The sequence below is a fragment of the Triturus cristatus genome, chromosome 1_2 (assembly GCF_964204655.1).
Source record: "Triturus cristatus chromosome 1_2, aTriCri1.1, whole genome shotgun sequence".
In the NCBI taxonomy this organism is placed as follows: domain Eukaryota; kingdom Metazoa; phylum Chordata; class Amphibia; order Caudata; family Salamandridae; genus Triturus; species Triturus cristatus.
Window position 1 is genome coordinate 582,373,295 of NC_140580.1, and position 21,685 is coordinate 582,394,979.

Sequence of the window (21,685 nt, forward strand, 5' to 3'; positions counted from 1 at the left end):
CAATATCATTCCTCTCTCAGAAACTCATTGCTCTGTTTTCATCTCCCCTCTTTGTATTTTTCCTCCTCCTTCTACTTCTCTATCAAACTCATCTTTCTTTACCACACCTTTCTGTCTATTTCAATTCCTCTGTCACCTCTTTCTAGCATCATCTTATGCCTCTCATTTATCTCGCTACCTAATTTCTGTACCTAAAATCTCACTACCTAATTTCTACTTCACTTCCCTCTCACAACCTAATCTCACAATTTACTGCACTCCTTGTTTGCTACCTCATCTCTCCACCTTCTCTTATTTCTGCCTCTGTAATTTAACACTCCCCTCACTCATCACCACACTCTATTCTTGCTGTCTTCGCACCAAGAATAACAGTGACCTATTAACACAGTGACCCAGGCTGCCTGCCTTGCTCCTGAATTCATAAAGTATAGGCACTTGGACAGTCAAAAGTGTCTATGTGCTGTAGCATCTTAAGCAGCTAGTCGTGTTCCCCCTCCCCCGGCTCAATAGTCTAGTAACAAGTCTTACCCGCTCCAGAAGGGAGGAAGCATGCAGTGCCTTGGAAGGTGTTCCAGCCATGGGCACTCTCAACAATTCTGGTCCGGCACTCGTGAGTCAGCTGCACGTGGACTTAACCGCAGCGCTCGGCAAGTGCAGGCTCGCTCATTAGCCAAAGCAGTCATCCTCCGGCTGTGATCAGGGAAATTTCCGTTCTTTTCCTGCAGAGTAAGTTTCCCCGCTACAGCACATCAATCATTTTACAGGGTTGTCTTCACAGTGACTGTCTCGTGGCATACAGAGGTCGCCGACTGTCGTGCACACGGCAACAACCCGATTCGTGCAGGAGCCGTCTCCTCACACCTCGCAACAGGAGTCCACTCGACAGGGCTTCCCACTGTACCTCGCTCCCTCCAACCCTCTCCTCTTCCTCACAGGGCATACTAGTCTTGGAAAGCAGGCAGCGCTGGTAGTCTAGAGCTGGTGGTCTTGTTTTCCCTGGGTGATGTCCCCTCACCCATCAGGGAGACTAGCACACAAGTCCTGGTCACAAGCAGAAGTCATGCAGAGCTTCCTCTCCCACTGTCCATTTTGGCAGATTAAATTTTTTCGGGTCTCAACCTCTTCTTATAGTCCATTTCCAGACACCAAATGCAAATTAGGGTCTGGGTCTTTCAAGTTTTATGTTGGGATTCTGCTTCTTTTTCAGTACTTACTTCTTGCCCTGTTCGTCTTAAAATCCGTCAGTCACAACAGGAGAGATTCTGAAGCTGATAGTCCCACAACACAGGCCATAGGAGTGCCTAGAGTTCACATCTGGATGTCAGCCACATTGATATTTTCATTAAAAGGTGGATCTCCGGCTCCCAGTCCCACTCTTCATGATTCCCTTATCTGCCCCACCCATCTCCTTCCTGAGATATGTCTAGATCCATTACTTATGATCTCTCACTGAATTAAAGAGCACCCTTTGAAGTGTACAGTGGGGAGTCTCACTCTCCCTCCTCTAGTGTGTCCCACACACCTAACAGGAATTTAGAAATACACACATCTGTCTGGGGGATGGAGGGGGGGGGGGGCTCTTCCTCTTTGTCTTTAACAGACAGACATTGGCCACCAAAAATAGAACCCAGGGTCCTCCAGGTAATGCACCATTTGCAGGCACACTTGCACTCAGTGTATGTAGTCAGCACATACACTGCCCAGCACGGTTACTATCTTGTATTGTATTGTGCCACCACAGGCACACATTCACTCTGCGCGCACTGCTCAGTACTGTAACCTTTCTTTATTGTGCATATTGCAGGCACCTCTCTAGCCAGCATACACATGCACAATACTACAAGCATCATGTACTGTACTCCTCGCAGGTACATTTACACCCAGTACATGTACTCATCATGCACACCGTGCATAGCACTACATCTTTCATGTGCTGTACTACTCACAAGTACACATAGACCCAGTACATGCACTCACCATGCATGCATTGCTCTATCCCTGTACTGCACCCTTCCCAGGCACACATACAATCAGTGCAGAGTTACCGCTGTTGCATTGCACAGTACTTCACATCGAACTGATGTAGGTCAAGTGTGACTTTAGACACAGCTGCAGAACCTTCAAAAGTGAGTGAGTCTGTAGGCCTCATTCCAGTTACACAGTTTAAAAAGGACCTGTACACTCTTACTGATCAGTACACAGTATGCTGCCTCCACTGCACTCGTGCTGCCAAACTCCTGGTGAAGGTAGTAACCTTCCACCACTATAATGATAGCACTTAGGGTGTCCTTCCCGGTCCCACAGGACTGCAATCCATGAGACAGGCCTATGTCAAGGTGCGAACGTTTACCTATGACAACAGAAATCAGCATTGGGGATCTAGACTACGGTACAGTTGGGCACTCAGGGCATGGGGAGGACTTTTCCGTCCCGACAGAATGAAAACACGCAAGGCATGGTGGAACACCTCATAGAAGTACCTATATCAAGCAGTGGAGAAGATTGAGGGTCACATAGACAAAGCCATTTACATATGTAAACCTATGTTAACAGTCAGAAATTACTCCATTGGAGCGAAGCATGACTCCAAACTGAGCAGACGCCTTTCACATGTGCTCTATTGCTACCCAGTGAAAACAAGTCCTTAAGACCCTCCTCCAACTAACTCAGTTAAGTGAAGGGTGAGCCTACAAATGTGCTACAGGATCCAGGTGGCTAGTTGCTGCGAGTGTTGTGATTTATTTACAATATAAATGCCACTTATCTGTGATCTTATTAGGCTTTTCTTTTATTTCTTCGAGGTTCATGTTGCAATGCTGGTGCCTCCCTTTCTGGCTCGTACTCCTGCATATGTCAACCTTCTTTGCGTTTTTAGGTCTCGCCTGAGCCAGCGCATGCGCTGGTAGCGAGACATTTAGTGAGTGGGCTTCAGAAATCCGACCACAAGCTTTTGCTTGTGGCCTAAAACTTGCAGTTACGCGCGTGGGCATGCGCACAGCTGCCATCTGGCTGCACCATCTGACTTTCCTCTCTCTCTCGCTCGCGGGACGCTGCAGCTGCTTTCACTTTTCCCGCCGCGCGCGCACCACTCGCGTGTTTTTTTTATTTCCTTTTAGCGTGCGTGCAAACAACTCCCGGGCTTAGTGCTTTCACCTGACATTGTCCGATTACATTACATTAGGCCACACACGCTTGCCTGTCCCGCATAATTATAGCGCAAACTTGAACCGAGGGTATTATAGCGCTTCACACGGAAATTCGGAACAGCGACTTGCGGAGGGGGGCGCTGGATGTTGGAACAGTATAATTTACTATTCCAACTCCAGTCTGTGCGGACACTAGGGAAGGTGTTGGATTTTAAATCCAACACCTTCCCCCCCCCCCTCCGCAACTACTTGCGGGGTAATGGTATGCGGAATCACAATGTGGTCGTTGTAACGACCGCGTTGTGATTCCCTGCGGGGACAAAGTTTTGCGGTAAACGTTGTTTACCGTAAATACGTAGTGCTTTCACCTGATATTGTCCGATTACATTACATTAGGCCACGCCCGCTTGCCTGTCCCGCATAATTATAGCACAAACTTGAACCAAGGGCATTATAGCGCTTCACACGGAAATCAGCTCCCCTTACACAACAGTTTTTAAGCACAGTGTAATCACTCATTACCACCACATCGTCACTCAGCAAGACCTGAGTATCATTCAGCATCACCTCAGCATCGTCACCGCACCAGTCACCACTATCACCTCAACATCCCTCAGCACCACCTCAGCCTGCTCTCGGAATCTGGCATCTGTTGATTCTCCCCTAACGTCTGGCCGCTGCTAGTGTTATAATAACAGGTACTAGTTCCCAACCTTCACCCTCCGATTGTTTATGCCCCCTCAAAAAAGCTTTAACCAACAACCATTGGAATAGGCAGTAACAAGTTGCTAGCATTGCAAGAACAAAAGAAAACTGAGGACATTTTTTATTGTAAATACTTTTTTTAATATTGTCGTTTAGTTGTACATAATGCTTTCTTGGTCATATATAAGATAACAACAATGCTTCTGACCATTTTTTATTAAAACTTTTCAGCAAGCTGCACAGCAGCTACACTTCTCTACAGCACAGCTTAAAGACATTGGCAAAGTCAATAGCTCTGGCTAAACACTTATAAGGCCCCAAAGGCGAGACCTATTGGCTATGCCAATGCTTGTTTATTGTTGCATACTTTCATCTGCCTTCCATCTCAAACATTTGAGCTGGAGTGCAGTGTCTGCCACATGTACTAATAAATGTCACTTCCCTTCATGAGTAGCCGTGTCTTCTCTCCTTAGAATTGGAGATGTGCATGCTGGTCTTCCTCTCACCACTACCCTTATGAAGCAGGCACAGGCGTGAAAGCAGACCGGCCTACTATTCAAAGTTTCTTCTGGAGCCTCTGATAGTCCGCCTGCCCCCCCACCTCCTCCGACGATCTACTGAATTGCTTCGGACTAGAAATTTCGTCCAGAAACAGGAATTACTGGGAGTCCTGGCTGAGGGTAAAACGAGCATGGAAACAGTGCCAGCTTTAGGACGGTGCGGGTGGTACCATGGCACTGGACGCCACGTTCGCAGGGGAGGGGGAGACCTAAAGCACACGCCTCTTGGAGCTATGTTTCCAGAAGGTGCATGCCTGCTCATGCACCTTACTCTCCCTTGCACCCAGAGGCTGTGGGAGCGCTCACGCCGGATCACTGACAGAATATTGGAAACACAAATATCATGTGTATGGAATATTGGGACAAAAAAGAAGATAAGTATAGTTTTACTATTCTGAACTCTACATCTACGTACCTTTAAGATATATGTATCGTCGAGGGACATATATGTGGAGGTGTATATAGTAAAACTTTGTTTAACCAGTGGCGGCTCCTCCGCTGTGGTGGAGGAGCATCGCCCACTGCTTTTAAGCAGTGCAAAGTACAAAACATAAAATGGTAATAACTGAGTTATCATTTTATGCTTTGTGCTGCTTTGTGGATTGTGGGTGGGCGGGGCTGCTCTGCTGTGCTCTCATAGTAGGGCAGGGGAGGAGTGGTTTGCCCACGGAGGTGCCAAAGGCCTGTGATGGTAACAGAAGGCCCTTGTTAAGTCCTCCTGCTGCACATTTACCATGTGGGGCTTTTTTGCCCACAGACAAATGCTCATCAGAAGAGCCATGGCCATTGTCAAAAATGAACTTTGAAACAGGCCTGTATACCAGGCCCTTTGCTCACATCATTAATTTTTGCTCTTCAAAACACTGATCGATTTCTCAACAATGATGTGACAACTCTTAAGGTAACCCATGTCAGCGATGCCGTCCCTGTTTGCGCTTGACCTCATCTTACATCAACTATCAGTGTTAACATTTTATAGATGTTATTTTTCTGTAGTTTTTTCATGCACCAAATGACTTGGATAGGGCAGATGCTGAACTGGGTCACTTCTAAGTGTCTGCGTGATTTCAAGGTACCATTGGGTGTTCATGACTGGGCAGGATTGGGAGCTGGGGAATTCAGGCGAATTAAACTGCATGTTCCGCAGTGCCTGTCAGTTGGTCATACAGTTGTGCAGAGACTACATGCTCATCCTACCATTGGTCTCTGTGCAAAGCATTGTTCATTTGTGTGCTGATAGTAAGGAATACTTTATGTGAAAGTGTGTGATGGAGGTCCACTGTTGCGGAAGTACGGGCTGCGCCAAAGGAAAGAAGATTCTGTATGTATAGGTGTAGATAGAAGAGTGATTGCGTGTGTCTGAAAACTTAGTAATGTTTAATTCACAGTCTCTTATTTTCAGAATGGGTATATTTTCAATGTTAACTATTCACAGCATTATCATTAATGTCACTCATGTATATTATACTGCTAATCAGCACTAGCAAAGCCAATTGGTTTGGTTTGCGTTCGGCACGTGTTTGTTGCTCTGTGATCTATCAGGATGCAATTACATACAACTAAGAGAGGCACAAAATACTTTTCAGGTGGCACTCTGTCTAAAGAAAAGGATTCTAGTCCACATATTTTAAGTCACACCATTATAAAACAGTCCACGCCTTTTGGGACGGATTCCTAGTTGGGCTTCTTTGGCCCTGGTTTTTTGGGAGACCGCCCAACCCTTTTTTCATCCTACTTAAAGCACTGAGAGTGGGAGGAAAAAGGGGCAACCCAGATTTATAAAAATGCATTTTTAAAAGAAGCATTTACTTTAAAATTTCTGACTGTGCTGCTTGAGGGGAAGGATCCAGTGATCAGCACTGACAGTAATTACAGCCTGATATGTAAACATGATTATATGGTCTCTAATATTAAAGTCCTTATCTTTAAAAAACAGACATTCAGATTTGTTTCTCGGCAGTGAGTGCTAGAACACTCAATATAATTCAAAGCAGCAATGCAGTCCCTTTTTACTTTTAGCTCATTTTAGTTTGTGTTGCTTGATATATTTCCCTAGTATGTGAGAGGTTTTCATTTTCCTTGATGTGTACTTTTGCTTTTTTCATGCATCATGAGTCTTGTATAGTGCCTACTCTGAATGGGTTGCCTCAGGGTGTCTGGGTGAGTTCAGCGTGTGAATGGGTGTTGCGGGTGGGTCATGATTGAGAGCTCTGGAGTTGAGACTGAAAGCAGTGTATTTTGTTCACAGTGCTTATCACTGGGTCAGAAAGTTTGCAGACAACATTCTCATCTATTCTTTGCCCTCTCTGCAGAGACATAGTAGAGCCGGAGATATGGAATTGGTTACATATGTGCCAATGCTCCCCCCCCCCCCCACTCACCCCATCAAACCTGTTCCCTCCTCATCCTGCACTCCATCACCCATCCCATCTCAACTGCCGTCCGTTAGATGCAGCACAAATGCAGACTGCATGACAGGGCTCTGGAGAGAGACTGATGGTCACATATGGGCTAATTGAAATTAGGATTCTGTTGAATGTGAAGCTCTAAAAGTACAGACAGCATCAAAGGAAAACAAGCGTTTAGACATGTTGCACAGCAAAACATGTTGCCATGTCGGAGTGGCATTTGTGGGAAAGGTCGCTAAGACTTTTGGGAAAATGTACATGTAATCTGTTGCTTTCATGGCCGACGTTTTGGACTTCTTGGACCAAGTGATATTGAGGACAACTTGTGTGCTTATTTTTAAAATGAAACTACTGGGGCTGCATATTTTTAAAGGTTCAACGCTACCTGGTGCATTCTTAAGCGTATGCTCACGGAATTGTGCGGCAAAACGAAAAATTAACTTCCAAAATATTGCACAAGACATCCTGAGCAACTAAGTATCTCGCCAGAAATAGAAACTGGTCAAAAATACTTAAGGGTCGGACCTGCCACAACGATGCATGATCGAAAGTTGTAGATACTTAGTGGGATTCAAACAGATGATCATTTTCAGTGAGATGCAGATCCAGGCATATAAGCACCAGATTTGGAAAAGATTGACGTTTAAAGTGTATCACAAAGTGATTGGATAGCATTTGTCTCTAAGCCTGGTCCTGCTTGGAGATTATCTCTTTATAGAACGTTGTGGTCCCAGTTATAATACATCAAACGAGGTGTAAAAACAAATGAAAAATACCAATAATCAAAAGAAATTAAATAAGTGTTTGAGTGTTATTTAATCACACTCTACACATAATGCAATGTTTTAAAGAACGATTTTTACAAACATCATAAAAGCCTAGTTGATGTGCCCAACTAAGTGCAAGGGGAGGGGGAAGTGACGAGTGAGGTAGTGAAGTAAGTGACAAATACATCAAATTGGTAAAGCAATGCAATTGTTGGGCATATTATTCAATGCCACATATTCTCAAAATCAGTCCAATAAAGGTAAATAACAATTAATTACATAGCCATGTACAGTAGAGAATCACAATGCGGCATGCACTGTTGGCAATACTGGCATCAGTAATATGTTGACGTTTCGACCCCTGAAACTAAGTAGGCTTTTCAATCCTTACTGGCGGGGTCTTCCTCAAGACAAATGTGAAAGTGAAGGGGCAGGGGCACTTAGGGGTACAATAAGATAAGGAATCATCAGGTCAAAAAATGTAATAAAGACTAGAACGTACAGTAAGTAATTACTCAAATTACTGTATTTAAAATGAAGAGAAATGCCTAGTATGCGCAAGAAGTCGTCACAGGCGATGGGGGCTTCAAAGGCTCCGGATTAATGAGGTGGGGGAAGAGAGAGAGAGAGTGATGTACACCTAAAAAATAAGGTGTCAGTCAAAACCCATTGAAGGATCCAGAGTTACTGCGTAAAAACAACACATAAAGGTTTCAACGTAATACTAGCTAATCGCTACTCAATGCCCTACTTCAAATTCATGATTTCAAGGTTCTAGCTCTGAATGGGTTTCCCTCCTCCCCTTTTTTTCTGTAGAATTATTGAATTTTCCCACTGCAAGCAATTGTGATTGATATCACTCTGCAACCAATGGTTTTCTGACCATGGTGTTTCCAGCAGTATTCATATTGCACTGGAGTAATATTATGGATTTCTTCCCCATTTGTTGAGTAAGTTTACGTTGAAACCTTTATGGGTTGTTTTTACGCAGTAACTCTGGATCCTTTAATGGGTTTTGACTGACACCTTATTTTTTAGGTGTACATCACTCTCTCTCTCTTCCCCCACCTCGTTAATCCGGAGCCTTTGAAGCCCCCATCGCCTGTGACGACTTCTTGCGCCTACTAGGCATTTCCCTTCATTTTAAATACAGTAATTTGAGTAATTACTTACTGTACGTTCTAGTCTTTATTTAATTTTTTGACCTGATGATTCCTTATCTTATTGTACCCCTAGGTGCCCCTGCCCCTTCACTTTCACTTTTGTCCTGAGGAAGACCCCGCCAGTAAGGATTGAAAAACCTACTTAGTTTCAGGGGTCGAAACGTCAACATATTACTGATGCCAGTATTGCCAACAGTGCATGCTGCATTGTGATTCTCTACTGTACATGACTATGTAATTAATTGTTATTTACCTTTCTTGGACTGATTTTGAGAATATCTGGCATTGAATAATATGCCCAACAATTGGATTGCTTTACCAATTTGATGTATTTGTCACTTACTTCACTACCTCACTCAAGTCACTTCCCCCTCCCCTTGCACTTAGTTGGGCACATCAACTAGGCTTTTATGATGTTTGTAAAAATTGTTCTTTAAAACATTGCATTATGTGTAGAGTATGATTAAATAACACTCAAACACTTATTTAATTTCTTTTGATTCTTTGTATTTTTCATTTGTTTTTACACCTCGTTTGATGTATTATAACTGAGACCACTACGTTCTATACTGTTCTACACCCATGTTCCAGTGATTTTGGCTTTACCCTTCTTTATGGAGATTATCTCTGGGCATGTTTTCAGCAGCACTTCAGTAACTTGGGGCCTCCCATCACTGTGTGTTTTTGTTCTGGTTTTAGGGCAGTGGTGACTAGTCGAATCTGAAAATGATGAGGCAAATCGGTTGAGCAGATCTTGGGGCTCACAGCTAACGCATACATGCCATGGAGACTGATGAGAATTCCCAAAAAGTACTTACTGATTGTTACCTTGCAGGCGGGGGCTGCCCTCCAGCTGCGTGGCATGCTAATTAATTAGGGACTCGCAGCACTGAAATAACACGCCGACTCACGTGTGTGTGGTATTACGCGGACTGTCTAGGCAGCTCTGCCTTCTTTATTCATTACACATGCTCACACCGGCCAACGTGAGCGCAAGGGGCGGGGCTGCGGAATGCGCACCAGCGGGGAAAAGCTGGCGCGCCAACTGTTACATCCCATCTCAACTCAGTCCTTGACAGGAGTATGAAAACATCTCATTGTTCACTTACTTAGCAGGCAAAGTCTCCCAGGCGAGTGCTTGGCGGCGGATTCGCTCTCAGCACTTACCTGGACGCCCCTCTGCTGGTTGGGGGCATGTGGACCGGGGTGCCGGGGTGGGGACCAGGTCTAGGTCGGTCTCTGTGACTCCTGGACTCACCGGCGCAGGTCCTTCAGATTGCCGATCATCGGCCCTCGAGGGCTCGCTCTGACAACCTCCAGTCTCCTCAGCGTGGTTCTCGATGGTGGGGAGGGAGACAGGTTGGTCTACCTGTTTGAACCAGGAGATGTTGCAGGTCACCCTTTCTCCGGATTTCTCGACGGTCACTATTGTTCCTTGCCTGTGGATTACTGGTGCGCCAACTGTTACACTGACGTCTGTTTACAGGACCACCATCCAGTTGGTATCTTCGGAGAAGCCACTGTTGACTGTTCCCAGAAACCCCTATGGAGGGAAGTGACTTTAGTGAAGAGTGGAAGAGCCAACGAACGTAACCAATCCTGGAGCCACTCTCATGCAGTTTTCAGCATGAGAGAGTAGCGCCATGAAGGGGTGGCCGAGTGCAGGTGCCATAGGTCGCACAGCTCTGAGCTCCTGCCTGGCAATCCTCCCTCCGGCGTCCCCCAGTTCAAATATTGCTCTGGGGGGCACATAATTCAAGCAGCGGATCCTCCCCAACCTACCGCATGGTATACCTGGCTGTGGGCGCTGTAAGGAGGCGAAGCGAGTGCTCCGGCGGCCCGCTGAGAGAGCCACGAGTCAGCAGCCTTAAGATGGCAGACATGGGCCACTCGGCCTTGCTGCGAGACCCGGCCCGACCTGATGACTGAGCCCCTGAGTAGATGCACTGGAGCCAAGCAGCTATGGTGGGCCCCGAGTAGAGGGGCCTCCTGCCACCATGGCTGAAGCTGGGGTCCTTAGAGTGGAGCGAGCTGCTGGTTGGGGATCTACCCGGAGATAAAGCAGCAGCAGCAAGGAGCAAACAGCTGGGCCTAATGACTGCAGACGCGAGATACAGGAGCGGACAATAACTTCTGTTACATTACTGGAGGAGCCCTTAGGTCCTGAGTGCTGCTCACTGACGGGAGCTGGGACCTCGAGGCTCGTCTGCACAGCGGACGGGAGGTGAGGGACGCTAATTACCTTGTGTCGCCTTGCACCGCGAGGACTGGCTGGTGACCTGTTGTGACTGAAACTGAGAGCACAAATTATCGACTGCTGGTTTACCCCAATGCAAACCACCTTTTTGCACATTAGGTGGTGAGTACTCCTCTGAAGGGATTGCTGCGGGGGTGTCATGTGCACGGCAAACTGCGATTAGCAGCAAACTGCTGGAAGGGGAGAGTCATGGAGCATTGCTGTATGAGCCTCTGAGGCATGACAACAGGCTGTGGGGGCTGATGCCTGTGCCTGCTGCCTTTGGAGTAGCCGAACCAGGAACTAGGCCCTGGCTGACACTCGGGGGACCCCCTGTGGCTGTGGGCGCGTGGTGAGCCGTGCCTGACACTATGAGCCGCATGTCACCGCAAAACTTGCTAGAGGCCTGCAGAGGTGAGCCCTAAGGAGTAATATGTTGCTTGCAGTACACACGCTATTTGGACTATTGGCTCCTTCCTTGCGAAGTGCGGTTACTTCTCCTTGCCCTCTCTTGGGGGGTGGAAGGTGGCTGCTGCCCTAGAGGCTGTGGACTGAGGGCATCTCGGGAGTGAGTGGGGGCACCTGGTGATGTCAAAACCCGGAGGCCAGTCCCTGGTCCGGCTGGGCATGGGGGCCATCACAGTGTGTCAATTATCTCCCTGCTGAGAGCACTCAAGACGACGGGGCGCCTGCCCCGCAAGTGGGACCTCCTGAGAGACCTATTCTCCAGGATATTCCGCAGCTCATCACCGCCTCTAGAGAGGTACTGGAGACAAAAATGTATATGCTGGTGTGGTAAATATTTAAATTACCTGTACTATTTTTTATGCGGTAAAGTCTAGTAAGAATAACTCAGTCAAAATAAGAGGCAGAATCCGTGGTATTAGAGGTTCTGAAAAGGGCTTTATTCCTTACAAAGGAATTATGGTTCGAACCAGGCAATCTTATTCCATCACCACGAAGGTTCAGGAAGGGATAGGCAATACATTATTGACAAGTAGCAATATATATATGAAAAGCATTGCATTAAGACAGATGCAGGAGGCGTAACAGCTGATAATACAGATAAGAATACACATACGTAATGAAAAATGGGCGTAATAACAGGCGTATACTAGAAACGTCATTTAAAATGATGTCACAAGTGGGTGGATCCCTAAGAGAATCCTGCAGTGTCAGCAGAAATATTTGGCAGAGATGCGCGCGCAGCCGCATGACGTGTGATTGACGTGCAACTAGAGGGTGAAGGAGAATTGACATTTAGCTCTACATGTGGAGACAGAAGTCTGGGGGGTCAGGTCAACCTAATCCCAAATCGTATCTAATATCTTTGTTTAAGGAACTGTTTTATCCAAAAGGAAAGGTCTCTCGGACGGTATCTATTCTATACTGACTGTTAGTGCATGTACAAGCGTCTATGTGTCTACATGAGATGCGAGGGGGCAGGAATTTTCCATAGTAACAGGGGCTATGAATTACTTGCATAAAGACAGCGAGGCCGAGCCCTTTGCTCGGTAGCTGGAAGGATGTTTACCTAAACTACTAGACAGGAATGCATTGGATGAGGAGCGGAGCAGATAACTTGAAGGCTGAATACAGTTTTTGGCAGGCAACAGGCCGCGTCAGGCACCGTTAGCCGCGCAGGGAGTAGGACAAAGTTCATGGATACGGATGCAGGTCCAGGCTGGAGCATTTCAGAGGTAGAAGCAGGAAAAGGCTTGATGGCAGAATTCAGGGCCTACTCGCCTGAACTGTAAAACTAGAAAAGTGAACCATATAAAGTCGGTGGCCAATCATACTTAGGAATGGAATATTCGACCCATTCATGGCGGATCTGAAAGAGGACATGTTGGCGTTGGACGCACATGTATTTGCGTCTTCATAGCTGGAACTGGAGGGAACATACATGTACTTGTAGCATGTACATGGAGTCGTTGGGGTCTAAGATAGGGGACACAATTGACCATAAAAATTCATATTTCCTCATTCCCTCCTTGTCCCCTACGGACCCTTATGAAATATCCATCTTCATCAATCCATCAATCTGTTCATATAGCATCATTTGTTCTTCTTTCTTCTTCCGGGATCTTGAATGAAAATTCGAAGGCGGGATACACGATGTGGCACACAGACCACAAATCGCTGGCCCACATTGTAGACACAAGCAGCAACTGAATAGAATGAGAAAGCCAATACCTAGGAAGGATAGGATCCTCCATCCCCAGGCTGACAACACGCTCCAGAACCAACCGGACCAAGTCCAGGTGCCTGGATTCTGGTGTATCTGGCTTACGATCTTATGAAGTCGAGTTATGGCTTTATATACTGACGGCGCGTTTTCTGGTATGAAAACACAGCAACTTGATCCGATGACCCTACAAGCTCCGCCCCTATCGGCCAGGATGACGTCAAGGACAAGACGATTTTGAAGAACAACAATCCGCATCGCAGACTGCTCCTCTGTTAAGTTGCCTAAGGCGGAAGTAGTTTCATTCACTACTGCCTCAAGGGTTCTAGTTAATCTACGTATCAACTTACTATTAGTGACTGTACCTATGTAGGGAAAGAAACCTTTATTGAAATCTGTGTATTGCTCCCATGCTGTTTCGGTGTAGTCGACAATCGGGAGATCTCTCTGCTGTCTATTGTGTACTAAATGGGTATTCCTATGGTAATCAGGCGGGGCTAGGAAAACAGGTGGCAGAAGGAATGCAATGTAACAGGTACCATCCCAATCTAGGGGTAGGCGTATGTATGCGGTGTGACCACAGATGAAGTAGGAGTGACGAGAAGCTCTAAATGTAGATTTGCCTTTATCACTGAATTCTATTACAGTGGTACATTTACTATGGCCCATGTGTATTGAACCATTCTTTCTTACACATAATTCGCCTTTAACTGGAAATACTGACATAGCGGGCAAGATTGGTGTAGTTTCGGATTCAACATTCAGGATCATGAGATTAAGTGTAAAGTTACCTAATCCATATACTTCATTTTCTAGATCAGTTCCTGTTCTTTTGGGAAGTCCCTCCTTGTTAGGGTAGCAGACTTTAAGCAAAACTAGGTTCAGGTTTCCCCAAACCCAGTTGTCTTGATAAACTACTGAATTTGAATCTAGGGAATTAATCAAACTAAACCATGCTCCACAGGAGCCATTGTGTGTGAATGGATACGGAAAGAGAGGCAGAACTCCCTTGTATTTCTGATAGGGAGGGAGTCGGCCACATATCCAACAATTTGTAGCATTGCTGGTCTGATGAGAATGATGTAACATACTAATGAATGTGTTGTTGCGCAGCGCAAATCTATAGGACAACTCATGCGGGGGTAATTCGCTAAAAGAATGTTCGGCAGTAGCATTGAAAGTACGCTTGGAAATAGGGTAATACATGTGTAATAATATACTGGCAATGATAATCAGAAGACTTAGAAAAAACATAATTAACAATGTCACTATGCAGTGACTACGAAGTGATTTACAGTACGCATGTTTCTTGAGCTGTTTCTGTCTATTTCTCTCTCTATTTCGATCTAGAGGATACATGTCAGAGACAAATTCAACCGATTCACCTTGGAGAGGACTTAAACAATCAAATTGTCTGACTTGCTAGACCTTAGTTTCAGTTTATAGTTTTCTTTTTCTGTCTTGTCAACCAGAGGGAGTTTTGAGTCAGTCTGTGAGGGAATGCAGGGCTGATAATTCAAGTCGAATGATAGTCCATGAAATTTTTTGATATGGCTCGAGTGCAACCACCCTTTACGTCCCTCAATCTTCACAGCTGTCCTTGTAGTCAATAAGACGAGTTTAGGCGACTGCCAGCGAGGCTCCAGCGGGTTCCTTCTGTCGAAGTTCCTTATAAGTACAAGATCTCCCGGAACCACGTCATGGGGCTTCACCTCAGTGTTATCGGGAAAAGCTGCAGCTACCTGTGAACGACAAGATTGTAGTGCAGACATCAAGGAAGCCAGGTAATCTGTCAGCATATTACAATCAACATCAGTTATTTTACGGGGTATAGGCGTCCCCCACATATTTGGTGGTCTACCGAAGATCACCTCATACGGGGATAGCCCTGTTCGAGAGTGTGCTACCATTCTCATGTAAAAGAGCGCAACCGGTAAAGCTACTATCCAGTCGACACCTTTTTCTCTACATACTTTGGACAGTCTAATTTTCAAAGTTTGATTATGCCGCTCCACGAGACCTGCTGCCTCGGGATGTCGGACACAGTGGAATTTCCATTGATAGCCTAACAGAAGTGAAACATGTTTCATTAGCTCGGATGAGAATGGCTGGCCATTATCTGAGTACACGACACGGGGCAAACCATACCGTGGGAAGAATTCTCGAACTAACTGTTTGGCAGTAGTCGGGGCAGTGTAATCTGAGACGGGATACGCCTCTGTCCACCGGGAAAGAGCGCATACAACTACGAGGACATATTTGAATCCTCGACAACGTTCCATCTGGATATAATCCATCTGGAGGACTTCAAAAGGGTGATCGGGGGGTTGAAATCCACCCTGTTCTACAGGTACGCCTTTTCCTGGATTGAACTGACAACAAATCATACAGGTACGTACTTTCTGTTTAGCTGCTGCTCGCAAGTGTTTATTGAACCAAATGTGTTGAATACTGTCTAGCATAGCTTTCTCTCCTAGGTGCGCTGGACTATGTATTGTGTTAATGATGACTTGGACCATCGAGTCGGGGAGAAACCATATAGATTTTCCCTTCGTCATCCATCCTTGATCCGTTTGGATCCCTCCTAATTCAGTCCATCTCTTTATTTCTTCTGGTGTAGCATGTGTCTGTATGTCAATTACATCAAGGGCGGGATCCTTAACTGTCATGCAGTGTGTTGGTGTCGGAACTATTGTCTTTGTCGTGTCAGTTGTATGAGTCTGATTCTGAGCAGTTTGTTTAGCTGTTCTGTCAGCTAGGTCGTTACCCTGAGAAATAATGTCAGTCACTTTTGTATGGGCTTTACACTTCATAATCGATATTGCAGTCGGCAGATGTATTGCATCTAACAGAGCTTGAATAAGGGGACCGTGCTGGATGTGGGCACCGTGAGAAGTTAAATAACCTCTCTCTCGCCAAAGCACGCCGAAGTCATGGACGACTCCGAATGCAGAACGTGAATCTGTGTATATATTGACTTTCTTATTTTTGGCTTGAATACAGGCTTGTGTCAGAGCGATGAGCTCTGCTGCTTGAGCTGACAAGGTATCGATACAATTTGTTTCAATAATTTCAGTGTCTGTTGTGACTGCATAAGCGGCCACTAACTCTCCTGTACTTGTTCTCATGCATGAACCATCTACATACAATGTCAGGTCTGGATCTGATAATGGAATATCTGTCAAGTCTTGTCTGGGTTTCGTCGTAATAGTGATAACTTCAATACAATCATGTGCCAATGGGTCTGTTCCACTTAATGGCAAAAGTGTGGCAGGATTTAATGTACTACAACGTCTGATTTCTATGTGTGGCTGGAACAATGTCAATTCATAACCCGTCAGTCTTGCTATAGTCAAGTGTTGTGTTTGGGTCCGGTTCAAAAGAACCTCTACTGCATGTGGTACTTGTACTGTCAATTGATGTCCTAGCACTATGGCATCGCTTTGTCTGATTGCTAAAGCTGTTGCCGCGACTGATTTCAGGCACGCAGGAAGAGCCTGAGCTACGGGATCTAATGTACTAGAAAAATAAGCACATGGCTTGTGTGATCCTGCTTGTTCCTGCGTGAGTACTGACAAAGCAGTACCTTCACGTTCTGTAACAAAAAGTGTAAAACGTTTGCTGTAACATGGTGTTGCTAAAACAGGTGCTTGGCATAAAGCTTTCTTTAAGCTTTCAAAAGCTTGCGTATGTTCCTGAGTCCAAGGGAGGACAGTCGATGTCGCTGCCTCCTGTGTTGTCAACTGAATGAGTGGTTTCGCTAGAAATGCATATTGAGGGATCCACTGCCTACAGTACGAAGTGAGGCCTATGAATGCCCGTACCTCCTATTGTGTCTTGGGTGGCGGCATGTTAACAATTAACTGGATACGGTCGGGTGTAAGCTGTCTTCCCCCCTTGGACAGCAAGTGCCCAAGGTACACAACTTGCTGGACACAGAATTGCAGCTTTGAAGGGGACACTTTGTGCCCCTTGTCGGCTAAGAAATGTAAAACCGTCAGTGATGCTTTTCCACATTCAGGTTCGCTTCGGGCGGTGATCAGCAGATCATCGACGTATTGAAGCAGGGCAGTGTTAGCTGGCATGTGGATACTGTCAAGTTCTCTTTTCAGTGCTTGGCTATAGATGCTGGGGCTTTCTGTGAATCCTTGAGGTGCGCGTGTGAATTTAAAACTTCGTCCATTTAAACTGAATCCGAACAAATATTGGCTTTCCGGATCGATTGGGACGCTAAAGAAAGCGTTCTTGAGGTCAATTACAGTAAAGAACGTTGCTTCTGAATCTATGGCTGTTAGCAATGAAGAGATATCTGGGACCACGGGGTATTGTGGTACGATGCATTTATTTAATTCTCGCAGATCAATAACTAATCGATATACTGGTGGTGCTTGTGGATCAGTTCGTTTAAGAATCGGAATTATCGGGGAATTACATACATTGGAGTCGGTTTCTACAACCACTCCTTGTGCAATGAGCTCGTCAATGATTTGCAGTAAAGCCACAACAGCATCTGGGGGTAACTTGTATTGTCGTATTCGTGGTAGTACCACTCCTGTTTTGAGTGTGACTCGATATGGTGTAATATGCATACAACCTACATCAGTGGGGCCTTGCGCCCATAAATGTGCAGGTAGATTCTGTATCCGGTGATCCATGTCTCTAGACACGTAGTGACCTTTAAAGTCACGCAAAAACAGTCGTACTCCTTCCGGAGAACAACATATTACAGCTCCTAGAGCCTTCAATGTTTTTATACCTAACAAGTTTTCTGGACATGATTTAGTAAGCAATAGATCTGTAGTCCGTGTTAATGGACCGACTGTGAATGCAAGTGGTTGCGATACTTCGTTAATAGTGGGCTTTCCTGAAAAACCAAGGGAAATATTTTGTGAGCCTGAGAGGGGTGCCCCTGGGACTTCGCTGTGACTGATAGTGGTTCTGCTTGCCCCTGTATCGAGTAGAAACTTTATGTCTTTCCCTAATACTTGACTCTGTACGTAAGGACCTTCTTGATCTACGGGAACCTCAATAAGGGGTAAGCCAACTTCCCTCTCTAGGCTATTTCATGTGTATCGCTGATACTCTGGATAGTCATTTTGTGCATACTGGTACATCTGTTGTGTCGTGTTTTGTGTTGCAGCAATAGGCTGTGGCTGTTGTTGTGGTTGCTGTTGTTGTTGTGGTGCGGTCTGTTGTGGAGCTGGCATAGGTTGCGCATGCTGAGGGACTTGTTGTTGGATCTGATCCTGTCTAGGTGGACGTGGTCTCTCTTTCGTTATACCCGTAGAGATATTATGTTTTAGAACTGCGCAATCGTGTATATAATGACCTGGCTGTTTACAATAGTTGCATGTCCCTCTAACAGGACCTACTGAATCATTGGACTGTGTCGTACCCTTTTTATGACCGTCAGCTGGAACTGACTGAGCAACAAGCATTTTCATTTTCGTGTCTTTCATACGTCTTTGTTCAAGTTCTTGTTCTTCTCTAATTCTATTGTGATGATATTGTAACATTTGTAACATCTGTGACGGTGTGTTACCTTGCCAAGTACTCTCGAATTTTAATACTCTACTCTTAACTTGGGGCAGGGAATTTTCAACTAATTTTGTCACAAACAGATGTGGATACGACTCACTACTTGCTTTTATGCCACTATTAATACCAAAACATTTTTCAAATCGGGAATAGAAATCACTAGTGTCTTCATCTTGTTTTTGTTTACAGGCTGAAATTGCACCCCAGTCTTCCTTTTTCGTAGTTAATAAACGTGGTAGTACCTGCACTAATAATCCTGGCAATGCTGTAGTCTTTTCCCCAAGCCCTGAACCTGCAGCTCGGGCTTTTTCTTCGGTTTCTAGTGCTGTCCAATCTATCTTTTGGTCTCCCACCTCCCATTCCTTTTCTTTGAGTTTCTCGTAAATACCGGCAGGCAATAAAACTTTCAATATTTTCATAATGTCAGGATAAGTATACGCTCCCATGAGTAACATGTCTTTTATCTCACGGTGGAAACCTGCTGGGTCTTTGTCATGGCTGGGTACTACTTTCTTCATTTCTAATAATTCAATTTTAGTTATGGGCGTGTATACAAACACGCGTTTAAAAGTATTGTCCTCACCTCTGATTGGGTGTACTTCGCGTAAGGGATTCTGTCTGTCTATGTGATACGTTTTTCTTTCCTTGGGGGGGACTGAAACATGTTCTGGGCATACGAAGACAATGTACTGGTGTCGATATTCTAGAATTTCTTTAATTAAATCAGTACCTGAACCTCTCCATTTATTCGTGAGTAATTCTATCAGTATATCAGGTAGGGGACCAGGATCGGAATGTTGGCTTCTATACAATATAACGAGGTGTTGTATCATGTATATACCAGCTAAACGCTGTTCGTCTGGGGTAAGGTTCAAAAACGTGTGTGCTAGCGCATCATCACTGTATTTTTCAGGACTGTCAGCCCATTGTACTGCTGACCTGGCTAATTCTTGTTCATCCATGGAATCGAGCATATGATACCCCCTTCGGTCTCGGAGTAATTTATCAGCAGCCTGGAATAAGTGTTCAGGGGACTTCGTATTTAGCATAGGGGCTTGAAAATGTCTGTTACATTCTGGACGTATCGGACGTATCGGATCATTAAAGTATCTGGTATTGTTACAAGGTCTTCCCCTACCTACATAAGCTATCGTTTCTAATTGTCCTGTGGGCATTTCTGATTCTTCCTCCTCCTCTCCCTCTGATTCAGTTTTGTCTGCCTCCAATCTGGCTTTATGTACTCGTTCTACTTCTTTGCGGATCTTTCGGCACATAGCTACTATACACGTCTGTTTATCATGTTTTCCCTCTGATATATTCTGACCCCATCTGGTAAGTACTTGCATTTCATCCTGGTCTACCTCGGACCTATCTCTGTCTCTGATCAAGCAGTTTATGAAGAAACGTAACAGTAGTCTCTGTATATCCACTTTCTGTTATTCCATGGCTTCGTCAATACTTTCAGGGCCTTGCCCTGTTTGGACAAAGCGATATATATTGTCTAAATGTGTAATCATTCCTGGTAGTGTCGTTAAATACATTGAAGCTCGTCGTATACGTAGTGATGATAGCAGCATTCTGTCATTTTTACCGGGCACTGGATCATATCTACAATCTACAAGATGTTCTTTAAACATGTCGGACGTTGCTATTTGGGGTGTACGTTGGTTTGCTAAATCTCTAAGAGACGATTTACTTCGTGATGGTGGCGTGGCGAAAATTGCTGCCGCACCTCCTGTCGCACCTTCTGAGGTGCTAGGCACAAAAGGATTTGTGGGATGTAAGGTAGAAACTGTGGATGCAGGAAAAGCGGTGGAAACAAATGGACTTGTTGGATTGTGCGGAGGAGTTTGTGGTTGCGGAGTTGGGGGCGGATGATCTCGGAGTTGAGCACCATCGACAGGTGGCGTGTGTGGTGGAACATTAACATATTCGGGAGCTACGTCGTCTAAATAGGAGGAAAGGAAAATATCTTTTGCGGTCTTGGGATGTGCTTTAATCGGGAGTAATGGGGGTGGCAAATCTTTCGGTATTTCCGGGGTGGCTTTAGGTAGACCTTCGGCTAAAAGAGGATACATACCATTCATAAGAGTGTTTCGTTGTCTGTCTACTTGTTCTGTTTTTACTCGGGTACCTTCCTCAATTAATATATTTTCTCGGGCTTTATTTGAGTTCTCCCTACTTTTCTCTTCCAGTCTGAGCGCTTTCTCTGTGCGCCTATGCGATTCTTTACGCCATAGTTCAATGGCATCTTTCTGTGACTGTCTGGCTTTCTTTTTCCATAATTCTTCTTCTACTCTCATGATGCAATCTGCATCCCATGTCCCAGCTGCGGGCCATCTCTGACTTTCTGCTAGATCCTTGGTGTAGTCCACCCATAAGTCAAGATATAGTACGGCATCTAGGCCATGTTTATGATACATAAAGTACCCTGGAGTGTCCCTAGGTGGAATGGGAACAGCTTCTTCGAGTACTCCTTTTCTAGTTTTGATCTGTCTTAATTTTGAAAAGAACGGCATTTTTAAACCTTGCTACTTGATTCTTACTTGAACTGGACTTGAACACAATTAATACAATAAACACAATAATGAACACTCATTCATACCACAATTTTTAAACACATTAAAACATTTAACATTTAATATGTAACATTTAACGAACAATGATAATTAGAAGAACACTAGTTACTGACATAATACTAATACTAGATAATACTGAATTATATACATGAACATACTGGATATACTGCTAAACAGTACAGATACACTGCTAAAACAGTGCAGACCGGATCTGTGTACCCAAACCCGTCAGGACCGGCACAAATTAATGTGCACGTCTAACTGCCTCCCCAGCAACGGTACTCACCGGGTAGCACGGAACGGAAGGCCTCGGAACTGAACTGAACTGGACCGGACTGGACTTGACTGGACTCGGAACTTCGGAACCTGGTGGGCCTCTGTATACCTCGGATCTT